The sequence below is a fragment of the Dipodomys merriami genome, unplaced genomic scaffold (assembly GCF_024711535.1).
Source record: "Dipodomys merriami isolate MVZ:Mamm:240054 unplaced genomic scaffold, mDipMer1.0.p SCAF_37, whole genome shotgun sequence".
In the NCBI taxonomy this organism is placed as follows: Eukaryota; Metazoa; Chordata; class Mammalia; order Rodentia; family Heteromyidae; genus Dipodomys; species Dipodomys merriami.
Window position 1 is genome coordinate 9410663 of NW_027205270.1, and position 16241 is coordinate 9426903.

The following is a 16241-nucleotide window of genomic DNA, read 5'->3' on the forward strand; positions in this document are numbered from 1 at the left end:
ATAAAGACTGGAGCAAAAATGATATAGGGATATTACTTTTTTCCTTAGGGAAATTGAAGTTAATTTGAATGACACAGTGATGAAGCCCCTATAACTTCATTTTTGGTGTTCATTTCAATTTTGAGTAAGTACTAAGAAAGCTGCAAAGGATAAATGAAGGTTATATATTAAATAAATAGCATGCATAAAATGCAATCCCATATGCAGAAACAAAAATGTAAGGTAAATTGCATGTAATACTGTTAATAATTCCCAGGAATCTACTATGTTGTTGGGAAAAAAATCTCTCCAGTCATAGCCAAATAAGTTATTGTTACATTTATGCAAGTTTTCAAAACATATAGCTATCATATAAAAGTTTAAAATAGGAACAGAATTATAGAAGGAAATGCACACCAAATGTGAAAATATATTTTTATATAAATGTGGTTCATTGAAATATCACCCTTTATTTCTTACAACTAATAAATATAATTTGCCTTGAAGATTTGATAAGAGAATTAGTTTAAATAGTTGGAAAATCTTGGGGTGTCAAGAAACCTTATTACAAGAATGATAAAATTTTGGATGGGAGTTGTTAGGGTTAATTTACTTCAGTTAATATGATGTCCAAAATTATCCTGATAGCTTGATGGGATTTTCCTGGAACCTAGTATTATTTTTACTGTCAATATTTATTGTTCTTAAGTTTTAATCAATGCAGACCCAGTTGATCTGTGCCAGTATTTTTCTTGAGACTACTAAATATCTGAGATTTTTTTTGTGCCTCTCATCCATGAACCCCTGAGAACTTTTCTCACTGATGGGGCATCATGTTCTAGATAAAATGTCCCCAAATAATGTCATATCACTTCTTCTGGGGAATCAACAGAGTCTCTTTCATGTCAAGCCCAATCTCATCTGACTAGGAAAACAGCTTTTGTTTCTCACAAAATGGAGTTTTGAGTGGGACAGTGAATCAAAGATCCATGTGATAGCCATAGTGTATCATATATTGGAGATAATAAAAGTGGTCATTTTTCTCTTTTTTTTCTTTTTTTTATTGTGAAAATACCATACAGAGGGGTTACAATTATATGGGCAAGGTAATGAGTACATTTCTTATTAAGCATTGTAGCCTCCTCCTTTGTTTCCCCTTCCTATCCCTTCCAATTTCCCACCTGGCCAAAGTTGTAAAGTTCATTTTTGGACATAGCGACTTGTACATCTTAATGTTGCAATGGGTCCTTAAAATTAGCTATAATTTTCCCAAAGCGAGTTCACACATATTCATCAGTGTATTATGGTTCTTATTATTGTAAAGTCTTTTGTGAATATATGAAGTTAGTGTTTGGTAAATGAAATGATTAATAAATGCACCCTTAACCAAATGAATAAGATAAATCTCTGGTATAAACATTGTAGAAAGATTGAGAAGTTAATACAAAATTAATGCATCTCTTCTAGCTTTATTTTTTATTATGAAAATACTGTACAGAGGGGTTACAATTACATGGGCAAGATAATGAGTACATTTCTTATCAAGCATTGTAGCCTCCTCCTTTGTTTACCCTTCCCATCCCTTCCCATCCTCTCCCCACCCCCCAACCCAATCCTCCTCCCCTGACCACCAAAGTTGTAAAGTTCTTTTCAATGTAACAACTTGTACATCTCATTGTTGCATGGGTTCACCTGTCTAGCTTTATTTTTTATGAATGATTAGATCACCTTTTTTTTTAACAAAAAAGATCCATAAATAAACCAGCCCTATGAAAATACAATTCATTTAAACCATATAGGCCTACAATGGTAAATATCTGGCAAAAGTCTTTTTCTAGGTTTCAAAGAAACAAAACACCAATTTTTACAGTATATTCAGAAAGTATCACCAGTTCTATTTTCCCAAGATATATTTTTTAATCCTGAGACAAGAAATTATCTTAATAGGAATACTTGACTAATATGTATGCTTTCTGGGTGTTGATAGCAACGATTGGGTAATTTGGATAAAGCAATAATTGAATATATTATCAACATACAAAATAGAGTTATATTACAATCTTTTACTGTAGAGAATTTATCCAAATTGCTAGTCTCTGCTCTTCTGTCATACTTTCTAATATTTCCCAGTGAACCTTAACAACTAATGCAGAGAACTGCAATATTCAAAATTTCAATTTGACTTTGTTTTGCCAGCCACAGCTTTCCCTACATGAAGTCCCATTTAGTTTAATGACTACAACATGTAGACATTAAACTAGAAGAGAATATGTATTATATTCTAGTACCTCACAAAAATAGTTTAGTCCTAAATAAACATATATTAAAAATTCATCGTAATGGCACAAGGTCATATACCTAGAAGAAGATTAACATCAAAGAATCTGCACAGATGAATATTTAATTGTGGTATATCATTGAAATATATAGTAACTTAATGAATAAAATTAAATCTTGGTTTCTCTTGACTGTAGATTGACAATGTTCCTTGGGTTGGAGTTGGTTTTGCCCATGGGGGCAATGCCATTTCTGTTCTTGTGGGCTTGTAAGAGTTGACAAACAAACAAGGTCTCACAAACAGTTTCCCCAACATGTGAATATTTATATGAATCAGATACAGGGAATGTATTTCTTTCATGGAATCAGTAGATACGCAATGATTGCCAATGCTAGTGTTGTTATGATAACAGGGATTTTTTGGCAAGGTATCAAATATGATGTTATTTCCATCTGATTACATGCATCATTGTGATAAATCATAGTAAAAGGCAAATTACAAACCATTCATTTATCTTACAGATATAGGAAAGATAGATTGATAGATTTGGATAATGAAACAATGTGGCCTCATGAAGTCTATAAAAGTCACCCACTTGATACCTCTACATTTCTGAAACCTGTGATCCTAATTTTAACAAATTAGTTTCTGCATCATATTTACGACTTCACTTATTTCATTATCCATCTGGAGACCATACAGCCTCCAGAAATAAAGAATGGAAGATAAGACAGGTTTCTAAGTCTGCCTATAATAAAGGAGCTTTTATAATGTTAGCAATCCATTCCCTAATGAGACAAAGAAATTAGGAAGAAAGGGAAGAAGGAAGTATAGAAGGAAATAAATGAGAGAGGGAGGTAGAAAGATGGGGGAGGGAAAGAGTGGAGGGAGAGAGGGAAATGGTGGAGGGACAGAGGGAGAGAGTCTATTTTTTGGTCTAAGAAAGATCTAAACAAGTAGTTAGCTTGATTAAATGAAGTGGGCATTATCCTCAAGAGAAATGCTGGTAATTGATCTACACTTCCTGACATAGACGTAAAATAATGGGAGGAAAGTGAGTAGCTAAATATTTGGTACCACTTGCATTTCTTTTCCTTTCTACTAAAAAATTATGCCAATGTTCAATGCTCATGCTATTAGAGATTTTTCAACCCTATTTAATTCTTCAAATTTGGTACAAGATCAATCAGTAATTCACAACATATATTTATAAACAACATATTTATTTATTTATAAAAATAAGTTTTTATATTGTGAAAATACTGTAGAGAGGGGTTACAGTTACATGAGCAAGGTAATGAGTACATTTCTTATCCAGCATTGTTGCCTCCTCCTTTGTTTTTCCTCTACCATCCCATCCCTCCCACTTCCTCAACTACACTGCCCTTTCACTCCTAAATTGTACAGTTCATCTTTTGGCATAGTGTCTTGTACATCTCACTGTAGCAATGGGTCAATCTATATCCCTAATTAAACATTTTGTTTTTTCCCTTCCCCTCCCCAAATTATACCAACATCAAATAAGGTGAAAACATGGGTTATACCATGAGGGAAGGACATACAAAGCTACAACAAAATCACATGGTACCTTATAAATACATTAGAAACAATAATAACAAGGAAGAAAAAAAAACACTTGGGTCCCTATCTTTCATTTAACATAATCATATGTGGGCTTTTTTTCTTGTCTGACACATCTACTAGTTATTGCATGGGACATATGTATCTTTTGGCCTGGCTTACTTCACTTAGGTCTTCTTGGCACAGGCCGAAATTTTCTTAATAGAGACCCAGAAACACAACAAATCAAAGAAAGGTTGGACAAATGGGATTGCATGAAGCTGCAGAGCTTCTGCATGGCAAAGGAAATAGCTAGCAAGATCAATAGAAAGCCCACGGACTGGGAAAAGATCTTCCCTACCCGTACAAGGGACAAGGGTCTCATGTCTAAAATACTTGGAACTCAAAAAATTAAATCCCCCAACAACAAATCTTCAAAGAAATAACTACCAGATAAATAAGAGGGCTAAAGACTTAAAGAAAAACTTCTCTGAAGAGGAAATAAGAAATGCTCGACCTGGGGCAAGTAGCTTATGCCTGTAATCCTAGCTACTAAGGAGGCCGAGATCTGACGATCGTGGTTCAAAGCCAGACCCAACAGGAAAGTCTGTGAGACTCTTATCTCCAGTAAACCATTAAAAAAAATGGAAGTGGCACTGTGTCTGAAGTGTTAGAGCACTCTTCTTGAGCAGAAGAATGCAGGGACAGCGACCAAGCCCAGAGTTCAAGCCAAAAAAAAAAGAAAGAAAGAAAGAAATGCTCAACCTACCTAGCCATAAAAGAAATGCAGATCAAAACAACATTGAGATACCACCACATCACCCCAGTTAGAATGACTACAATCAAGAACTCTAATAACAACGGATGCTGAAGGGGATGTGGCCAGAAGGGAACCCTACTGCATTGTTGGTGGGAGTGTAAACGTGTTCAACCACTTTGGAAAGCAGTATGGAGATTCCTCAAAAGACTCCACATAGAGCTCCCCTATGACCCAGCAATCCCACTTTTGGACATTTACCCAAATGATCACAAATAAGATCATACTAAAGCTACCAGCTCAACTATGTTAGCAGCATCATTTACCATAGCTAAGATATGGAACCAAGCCAGATGCCCCTCAGTAGATGAATGGATCAAGAAAATGTGGTATATATATACAATTGAATTCTATGCCTCTATTTGTTAGGAAATGGAAAGACTTGGGGAAACATATTTATTTATTACAGACCCCTTTTGAGCCTGTTCTAAGAAGAACACAGCCAGGGACCACATTGAATTTGTATTGTCCTTTATTAACAATTTAAGGACATCCTGAGCAAAATGATGAATATAAGCTTTGCTCTAAGGGATGGTAGGGGAAAACAAAGGAGGAGGCAACAATGCACAATAGGAAATGTACTCATTACCTTGCTCATGTAACTGTAACCCCGCTGTACATCATTTTTACAATAAAAATGTACAAAAAATAATAAAAGAATGATAAATACCTACATACAGGCTTTGATGTACTCAGTTCATTCACTATGAAGTTCTAAAGACAGATGTGGTCAAAAGTAGCACTTAGAAATGTGAAAATGATCATTTACTCTGATGTGTAGTAGTCTCATGTCCTTAGAAGGCACTGATCAACTGATCAGGATCTGTATTTGAGGTAGCTCTTTCTTTCTTTCCTTTCTTTCTTTCTTTCTTTCTTTCTTTCTTTCTTTCTTTCTTTCTTTCTTTCTTTCTTCCTTTCTGTCTTTCTTTCTTTCTGTCTTTCTTTCTTTCTGTCTTTCTATCTTGTCAGTTGTGGATGCTTGAACTCTGGGCCTGGGCACTGTGCCTAAGCTTTTCAGCTCAAGGTGAGCACTCTACTAATTGAGCCACAGTGCCACTTCCAAAGGTAGTCCTTCTTTCTAACCAACATCTGGCAACTGGTTACAACATTTGATGGTAATGAAAATTGAAAAACAATAACAGCTTTTATTTCCTCTAAAAGTGATGTCATTAATCAAAACAACACTTACAAAGTTACAAATCAGAGATAAAATGCTTACATATGGACATTATAGAAGGCGTATGTACAAAAATGCAAAGCTTGCTAATCATAAAATTTCTGAAAATAAAAACAAAAAAGTGTTACATTGATATATATTGTTTTAAAATAATGTAGGTAGAATAGAAATAAAAATATTACTGTAAATAATTGTGAGTTATTTAATTTACCTATTGAAAAGAAAAAAGTGTTTCAATAATTAAACTCTTCTATCATTTGAGTTTGGATTATCATTTATTTTTAAATGGCTTTTCAAGTACATGATCCTATAATCTATCAGCAAAACAATTTTATAATTCTATAGCTCTTGTCTACTTTCATGCTTTTATCTACTTTGACAGACTTAATTTTGATGGAGAGTAAAAAAGAGAAGGATCTTTGTGTTGCTGGAATGCAATTGGAAATACACATATAAACTCAAACTTCAACACATAGAGAAAATAGAAAAAGTTATACATGAAGATGGATAAGATGCCTAAGTGAATGGACCAGTGTGAATGGGCCACGCACACCTGCATGCAAATGCATGTATCAATTATCATGCTGTCTACATTGAAGACACCTAGAAGGAATAGAATCCTAGTATGTGCATGGTTAATACCTTGATATGGATTTAATTGTAAAAAGAAAAGTGGATCCTCAATGAAATAGCCAATCTATGAGGTTAAATATTACATTGAAAAACATTTACTTAAAGAGTGTTCAAAGCAGTATAAGACCATACTAAAGGGAAATAAGCTGGTCTGAAAGGGCTTCCATTTGTTGAATGGGACAATTTTATACACAAACATACATTTATGCATGTGTTCACAAACAAATAGACATGCTAGTCTACTTAGCATACAATAAGAAAGGTAAAAAGTATGATATTAGAAAATTAATATTTAATATGCATAATGAGAATGATCAATTGACCCTGAAGCTAAGAAAAATAAATGCATAGCTATGAAATATCTCATCAAAGATTATGCAATACTTTCACAGAATAAAATAGTAACTTTTTAATGGGGAAAACTGGCATTCACAGCTTAACAAAGTGATCATAATTAACATTGACAGCTGTGACAGCATATACTTTTTAATTTATTTTTATTGTAAAGATACTTTACAAGGGGTTACAGTTACATGAGTAAGGTAATGAGTACATTTTCTATCAAGCATTGTTACCCCTCCTTTGTTTTTTCCCTACCATCCCTTCCCTCCTCACTTTCCCAACTTTCCCCTCCCCAAAGCTGTAAAGTTCGTCTTCAACATAGTGTCTTTTACATCTCATTGTTACAATGGGTCAACCTGTATTCTTAATTCAGCATTTTGTTATTTCCCTTCCCAACCACAAATTAGAGAAATGGTTTAACCACTGTCTCCACTGCAGTAGTATATATTTTTAATGTTAACAGTGGGGAGGGAAAACTCAGTCTCATTCTGTGGGAACAGAAAAGTTACATACCTGAATCTCTTCAGTGAAAGAATCAGACAAGTCAAAATAAGAGGTATTCCACAAGTAACTATTTTTTTTTCTGCTAAAACATCGTCAATGTCATAAAATACTAAGATGAGTGCATGAACGGTTAGGCAAAGGAGGCACAATTATAATGACATGAGGATAAAATCAGAAAATGTTTTCAAGGTGAATTGATGGTCCTTTCTTGATTGAGTGAAAATATGAGCATATAAATGCTATAAAGATAAAAACATTAGAAATAAATATATTTTTACTAGAAGGATATGGGAGTGACTACCAAGTAATAGTGTGTGAAGAGCTCCCTTTTTGATTCCTGATTAGGATTCCAGATTCAATTGGTTTCCATAACATCTACAAAACGAGAACTGTAATGATTTACAACAATACTTCCATCCTGCAGTTTCTTGGAATTATGAGAGAGATAACATGAATGAGCACATCTGCTGAGACTGAAGATGAAGGAGCACCAGATTTAGAGTCTAGGGTAGCTAGTAGTGGCTGTGACAGAGGAGTCTGTATGGCAGGCCCTAGGAGACTGTATAAGGTCACTTACTCAGGGATCAAACAATATAATGTATGTAGAAATCTTTGAAAGTGTAATAGCCCAATCCAAATGTGACATTATTCACAAAGCTGACTCTGATACAGGGCACAAAAGTACATGAGATCCTTCTAGTTATTTACTATTCATTTTTTATAAACATATGGAGTTCTTTTTACAGAGAATCCAAACAGTCCAGGACATTTTAAAATTCAGCACCACAAAGCAGGCTTAGTTGCCTGGACAGGAAACCTCAAAGGAGAGAGGCCTGCAGAGTCTCTGCAAAAAAGAAAGTTACCCTTTGAAAAAAAAAAGAAGTATTTTTTTCATGCTCTATTTCTCTTTTTTTTCCTCCATCATGTATACTACTTTACTAATTAACATTTGAAATACTACTACTATTACTAATTCTAATAAAATGATAATAGGCATTTTATTAGTGTGAGGATTTCATAGATCTTTATGATAAAAGTGTAATGATCTTTAGGCTTGTTAGTGTCTTTCATTAATTTATTCATTCAACTAATATAAAAAACATCATTATTTCTTTGAAGATTTGTTGTTGGGGGATTTAATTTTTTGAGTTCCAGGTATATTTTAGATATGAGACCCTTGTCCATTATATGGCTAGTGAAGATCTTCTCCCAATCCGTGGGCTTTCTATTAATCTTGCTAGCTATGTCCTTTGCCATGCAGAAGCTCTGCAACTTCATGCAATCCCCTTCGTCCAACCCAAAGAAACAGCTGCCCAATAAATAAGTGGGCTAAAGACATAAAGAGAAACTTCTCTGAAGAAGAAAGAAGGATGGCCAATAGACACATGAAGAAATGCTCAACCTCCCTAGCCATAAAAGAAATGCAAATCAAAACAACATTGAGATAACACCTCACTCCAGTTAGAATGACTATAATCAAGAACTCTATTAACAACAGATGCTGGAGGGAATGTGGCCAAAAGGGAACCCTACAGCATTGTTGGTGGGAGTGTAAACTTGTTCAACCACTTTGGAAAGTAGTGTGGAGGTTCCTCAAAAGACTGCACATACGGGGCTGGGAAGGTGGTTCAGTGGTATAGCGCTTCCTTGCATGCATGAGGCCCTGGGTTTGATTCCTCAGGACCACATAAGCAAAAAGAAAAAAGCAGGAAGTGGCGCTGTGGCTCAAGTGGTAGAGTGCTAGCCTTGAGCTGAAGAGCTGAGCGACAGCTCCCAGGCCCAGAGTTCAGGTCCCACCACCGGACTCAAAAAAAAAAGAAAGAAAGAAAGAAAGAAAAAAGATTGCATATAGAGGTCCCCAATGACCCAGCAATCCCACTTTTGGGCATTTACCCAAATGTTCACAAACACGACCACACTAAAGTTACCAGCACGACTATGTTTATTGCAGCATTATTTACCATAGCTAAGATATGGAACCAACCCAGATGCCCCTCAGTAGAAGAATGGATCAAGAAAATGTGGTATATATACAAAATGGAATTCTATGTCTCCATCAGAAAGAATGACATCCCCATTTGTTAGGAAATGGAAAGAATTGGAAAAAAATTATATTAAGTGAAGTAAGCCAGGCCCAAAGAAACATAGGTCCCATGGTTTCCTTTATTTGCAATAACTAGTATATGTCTGAGTCAAGCAGAAAAGATCAGATAAGTTGATGTTAGGGGAATGAACCCCAAGATAAGTATTCAATATTTTTTTTCCTTTCATGCAATTGTTTCTAACACATTTATAAGATTATTTCTTTGTTGATTTTTATGTCCCTCCCCCACGGTATAACCCCTGCTTTCACTGTATTTGATGTCGGTATAATTTGTGGAGAGGAAGGGAAAAAACAAATCGTTTAAATAGGGATACAGGTGGACCCATTGCAACAATGAGATGTACAAGTCATCATGTCGAAAATGAACTTTACAACTGTGTGGGGGGGATGATTGGGTGGGGGTGGGTGGGGAGGATGGGAAGGGATGGGAAGGGGAAACAAAGGAGGAGGCTACAATGCTTGATAAGAAATGTATTCATTATATAGCCCATGTAATTGTAACCCCTCTGTACAGTATTTTCACAATAAAAAAAAAAGCATCATTATATATCCAGCAGATAAATAGCTTTAAAAATACCACTATTAAAAATATTGGTACTAGAGTAAAGAATTGTGGTAGAAATCATTCCACTTCTTTAAAAACTAAAACTGTTCAGCAACATCATAGACAAGATATGATAATTAAACACGACTCTCTACACAAAGCTTAGTTTATATATGAATACAGTAAGGACTCAACCAGAGAATAGGAAGTATAAAGCTATGCTTTTCAATTAATAATAATTGTAAACCTTACTATACTTTTAATGTTTACCTCAGTAGAGTAATTTGAGGAAACAGTGCAAATTCAGTGATGTAAGAAATAAAATGATACATACAAGTATATTATGATATTCTTTACCAATACATCATGTATTGTGACTTGAACTGAATACTGTAAGAGAAAAATGTATTAATCTTAACTATCATACTTTGATCTTTATTTTAAAAATTACATTTTCTAAATGGCATTGAGGACCCATCACGATAGAAGACCTTGCTGATCTTCAATTCTATGACAATGGAAAAATTCAAAGGAAGCAATTTTTACAGTTTTGTTTTTTTTGGGGGCGTCCGGTCGTGGGGTCTGAACTCTGGGCCTGGGCACTGTCCCTCAGCTCTTCAGCTCAAGGCTAGCGCTATACCACTTGAGCTACAGTGCCACTTCTGGCTTTTTTCTTTTTGCTTATGTGGTACTTAGGAATCCAACCCGGGCCTCATGCATGCAAGTCAAGTGCTCTACCACTGAGCCTCCTTCCAAGCCTTTTTACAGTTGTTTCAGAAAGTTTCTATATTTTAGTAAAGTTGTCTGTAGGTGAATATTAGTAATATCTTTTGTATTCCAAGTGTATGTATCAGATCAGACATTGTTAAAAATTTCCAGAAAAAAATCTTTCTATATGCCCATTAACCTATTTGTGTATTTTCTGGAATCTTGAGCAATAATTTATGGAAAGGCATTGCTGTCAAGATGGAAAATTCCCTTCACAAATAAAGTGCTACACAATAATATAATAATATCAATAATTACAAAGCTTTCAATATTTTTCACATTTAATCAACTAAGAACTGCACTATATAATTTCTATCATTTTTAATATGGACAAAAATCAAACTTTAGAGAACTTAATTCACTTAACCAAGATCACAAAGTAACAAGACCAATAAGTGGACTCAAGGATTGTGATTACCCAACCATTTTTATCCAGCTCCTCTCCTTCACTAAAAGATAGCAGGTCAAACATTTACCAGAGTTGGGAAAATGTTGAATACAGAAAAAATTAAGGCATAACTGGGGTAACAGGTTTATGTTAATGATGTCATTTTATGTTAAGTCACGGTATGTAGTCAGAATATGTTGTTGTTTTTGTTGTTTTAAAAATCTCAGTTTTCAGTACTTCCACACAATGGGCATGGAATACTGTGGAATGAAAACTACTTTATGTTATTCTGAGTTCTGAAGGTACAGAGCTGCTAAGATTCACAATAATTACGTTTGACTTTTACCCTTTCCCTTAGTTGGCCTTTTTTTCCTCCAACATTTTTTTCTCTTTTTTGAATGTTTGTATTATCTTTAACTGGTTGTAGAAAGAAGTTGCCATTTGACAAAGCACTTAATGAATCTACGTCTTGAGTTAACATTGCCCCTCTCAATATTCTTACCCACTTCTCCAAAACCACCCCTTCCCTCACTTTTCTTAAGTTTTAGGCTATGTATTGAATTTTTTACCATTTAAAAGAACACTTTATGTATACAATGCACTTTGACCTATGTCATCCCTTCAACATCTCCACCCCTTTTTTGATCCACCTCTTCCCTTATATTTCTCAGTCCCATGGTATATACAATTTTAAAACACTAATAGAACAGATTGAGAAATTGTTGTCTCAATTATCCTCAAAAATCTCTCTCTTTTTCTCATTTGCTAGCTGATACCCAGAAACATTTGCTAGAACACCCAAGAGCTAGTCAGTGGCATACCTTATAATTAAAAAGGTGGGCATTCTGTACCTTAAAGAAATAAAGCCAAATGTGTTACACATTCAAAGACGGCAGAGTTTTCAGGCACTTTTCAGATCAACAGTTCACCTACTCTTCCTTAGAATCCCACTAGACAAACTCCAGTGGAATTCTGCTGGAGCTGCTCTCCAATCTGAGTTCTTAGCCTTCTTCTAAACTGCAAAATCTTCCTTGGACTCCAATATCTCCGAATGGCAACACATGTGGATTCTGTAACTTTGGCCCATGGAGAAAAATGAGACAGACTCACTTCCAACTATGTGAATCAAATTTAAAATCCTTGGACCGCCAAGATACACAGAGCCTCCATGTGATTGTGCCACAGGGACCATTTCTTCCCAAAGCCAGATAATAAATGGGAATTCAGCCTTAGCATCTGCAATTCAGATAATCCATTTACCACCATCTGGACAAGACTCTATAATGTTCTCGGAGGCAAAATATTCTTATAAAATTATTTGTGTAAAATGGTAAACCCCAGCATTTCTTGGCTGAAATGCCTGCCTTAGTAGCAATGTGCTGTCCTCCCACCAAAATAATTTTTAAATTTTTTTTTCTCTCTTTCTCATTTTATTTATCTGTTTTTCATATTGCATATTATATACAGATACATTGGTATGTGTACATATATTTAAACACATGCATGCATTTTTACCTTTTTGTTCTACGAAATAGGCTAGTATAATGCGCACATTTTTATCTCATTAATCATCTACCACTTGGTCATCCCGTCCCTCAAATAGGTCATAGAAAAAAATGTAAACTTCTATTTCCATTAGAGAATTATTGAAGCTAAACAACTCTGATCACATGAGAGAAAATCAGGAAATCTCTACTGGAATGCCCAGTGTAGTTTTAGCTATTTCAAAACAATATTGCTTGGGCCTGGGAAGGTGGCTCAGTGGTAGAGCGCTTGCCTTGCATGCATGAGACCCTGGGTTCAATTCCTTAGCACCACATAAGCAAAAAGAAAAAAGCCAGAAGTGGCGCTGTGATATGTTTCTAACGCATTTATAAGATTATTTCTTTGTTGCTTTGTATGTCCCTCCCCCACAGTGTAACCCCCGCTTTCATTATATTTGATGTCAGTATAACATGTGGAGGAGATGGGGGCAAACAAGTTGTTTAAGGATTCAGGTGGACCTGTTGCAACAATGAGAAGTACAAAATGTCATGTCAAAACCAGCTTTACAATGTCGGTGGGGGGGGGGGGAGAGGGGGGTATAATTGGGTGGGGGGAGGGGGGAGGCTGGGAAGGGAGGTGAAGGGTAAACAAAGGAGGAGGCTGCAATGCTTGGTAAGAAATGTATGCATTATCCTGCCCATGTAATTGTAGCCCCTCTGTACAGTATGTTCTCAAATAAAATAAAATAATATTAAAAAAAAAAAAAGAAGTGGCGCTGTGGCTCAAGTGGTAGAGTGCTAGCCTTGAGCTGAAGAGCTGAGGGACAGCACCCAGGTCCAGAGTTCAGGCCCCACGACAGGACCCCCCCCCCCAAAAAAAAAAAAAATACAATCTTGTTTCAGTTTTATCTTCATGTTGAAAACACAGATAAATACCAATTGGTCAAATTTTGAAGTCTTAACATCTATTTGACTAATATTCCTATATAATATGGAGAAAAGTCATATTCCGGTACCCCTATGCCAGACTGATGTGCGTTTTGCTGTTTTCATTAGATAAATATAAATACTCTCAAAGAAAAATCTTGGGAAAAATTAACTGTTAAGCACTTTATTTTCTTGACTCAAATGCAAAAGCTTTTCAGATTTAGTTTCATTTATTAGAACAGATTGAAATTGCTTATTGGAAATTCTTAGCATTCTTTTAAAAGCCCAATGAACAGTTGTAATTGTGTTTGGTATATTAATTCTTCTAATGTCTGGAAAATATGCTAGAGTTACCAAATAAGAGCAAACGTACTGGTCATTTAATTATATCAAGTAAATCTATGACTTTGACAAAAACAATCAATTTAAAATGAAATAATAAATCTTACAAGTAGGACAATCTATCCAATTAGTTAGATTTGCTTTTCTAAAAATCACATTTACCATTAATACACATAAATTCACCGCCTCCACATTCCAGTGATAGATTTTTATCAGCATAGTGCATGTTAACTTCTACATTACTAAAATTCTATCAAATCTTAAAATAGCCGAGAAGAAAAGCATAAGTACTCATTTAACATTAATGACAGCTGTTTCTATCTGAATAGGTAAATTCTCCTGTTATTCTGTTTCACTTCCTGAAATTAGAATTATCTGATCAATCATGAATAAGTATCAAAGTAATACTTCATTTTCTTTTCAGTTCCCTCCTTTGCCAGTACTGTGGCTTTGAACTCAGGGCTATACACCTAAGATTAGCACCTTAATGCTTGATCCATGACTACAGCCTAGTTTTTGCTTGTTTATTTGATGACGTCTTTCATGCTTTTCTGCCTTGGCTGGCTTCAAATCTTGATCTTCTGGATCACAGCATCTTGAGTTGCTAGGATTAAAGATGTGAGCCACCGGGATTAGCTAAACATATCTTCACTGTTAAAGTGTCAAAGTATATATTTACTTTCCCATGATTTGTTTTCTTGTAGTAATAAAAAGTGTGAAGAAAATACAAAAAAATCCACTCATATACTAATTTGTTAAATGGCAATTCCTCTTTATAACTACATATATATATATATATATACACACATAATTTACCTATGTACTAATGCACTTCAATTTTAAAACATCATCATTTGAGTCAGAAGACATTCATAAACTCACATCCATTCTCCTAACCCAGGATAAAGATGATTAGTGGTGTGTTATGCACAAAAATGCCTTGTTTGCTGCTATAAAATCTATCAATTATATTAAATGTAACTCTGAATGAAGTTCCCTAGTTTTAGTTACCAGATGCTTTTATTCACATCTAACAAGTGTTTTGTTCCTAAAAAAATGGGGAGGGGAAGCATTACACTCAATTTAACAATCATATATTTAGAAATGATTCAGCAACCAAGGCAATGTAAAAGTTGTGACAATACATCCATATCTATGAATGTATCTGTTCAATTAAATCAAAGTTACTGTGTGTGTGTGTGTGTGTGTGTATGTGAGAAAGAAAGAGACAGAAAAAGAGAGAAAGACAGAGAGACAGAGACAGAGAGAGACAGAGGGAGACTGGGTGAGAATTCTACTTTTCTACTGCTGATCTATAGTCTAAGAAAAGATATGATTTCTAATCTATTTCTTCTATATAATATGGGGGAGGTCTCTGAATTGTTTGGTTTTTGAAGGAATGATGCACTGATATATTTAATGTTAGGATTTAAATGATGAGGAAAAAATCATTAAAAGACAATCAACTCCGGGCACCGGTGGCTCATGCCTGTAATCCTAGCTACTCAGGAGGCTGAGATCTGAGGATCCAGGTTCAAAGCCAGCCCGGGCAGGAAAGACTGTGAGACTCCTATCTCCAATAAACCACTAGAAAACCTGAAATGGCTCTGTGGCTTGAGCTGAAGAGCTGAGGGACAGAGTTCAAGCCCATAGTTCAAGCCCCATGACTGACAAAAAAAAAAAAAAAAAAGACAATCAAGATATCTGACTAATAATTCTTATTTTTAAGGATAGGTCTCTAAATTGATGACAGAAATAAAAAACTAGAGATTGTGATGTTGAGCAAGATAAGCCAAATTCAGAAAAACAATTAACATGTTTCATTGCATATAAAGAATTTGGACATAAATAATAATAATGTGACATAAATGAAAAAATGGGATTTTTTGATTGGGTTAACCAGTGGAAGGAAGGAAAGTGAAGTGGAAGGGGATGGAGATGAATTGGATAGTGATGGAGGTGAATATGGTATATATGTATATATATATATACACATATATATACACACTGCATATATAAACATATATGTATATACATATATTACATGCATAGGTATATATACATTTATGCAGATAGGGATATATACCATATTCACTATACATTATATGCCATATTCATTATACATATATCACATATATACCATGTATGCATAGGTATATATGTGTGCATATATGTATATATAATGTATATATACATAGATATGCCATATATGTATATAATATATTGTATATATGTTATATATTATATGTTCATTACTTGTATGTATAAAATAGCACAATGATGCTAACTAAAATTTGCAAAAAAAAAGGGAGAAACTAGGATGAGGAATAAGAGAATAACAGATTGAGAAAATTTGATCAAAGTAAATTATAATATATGAGTGTTTAAAAATAT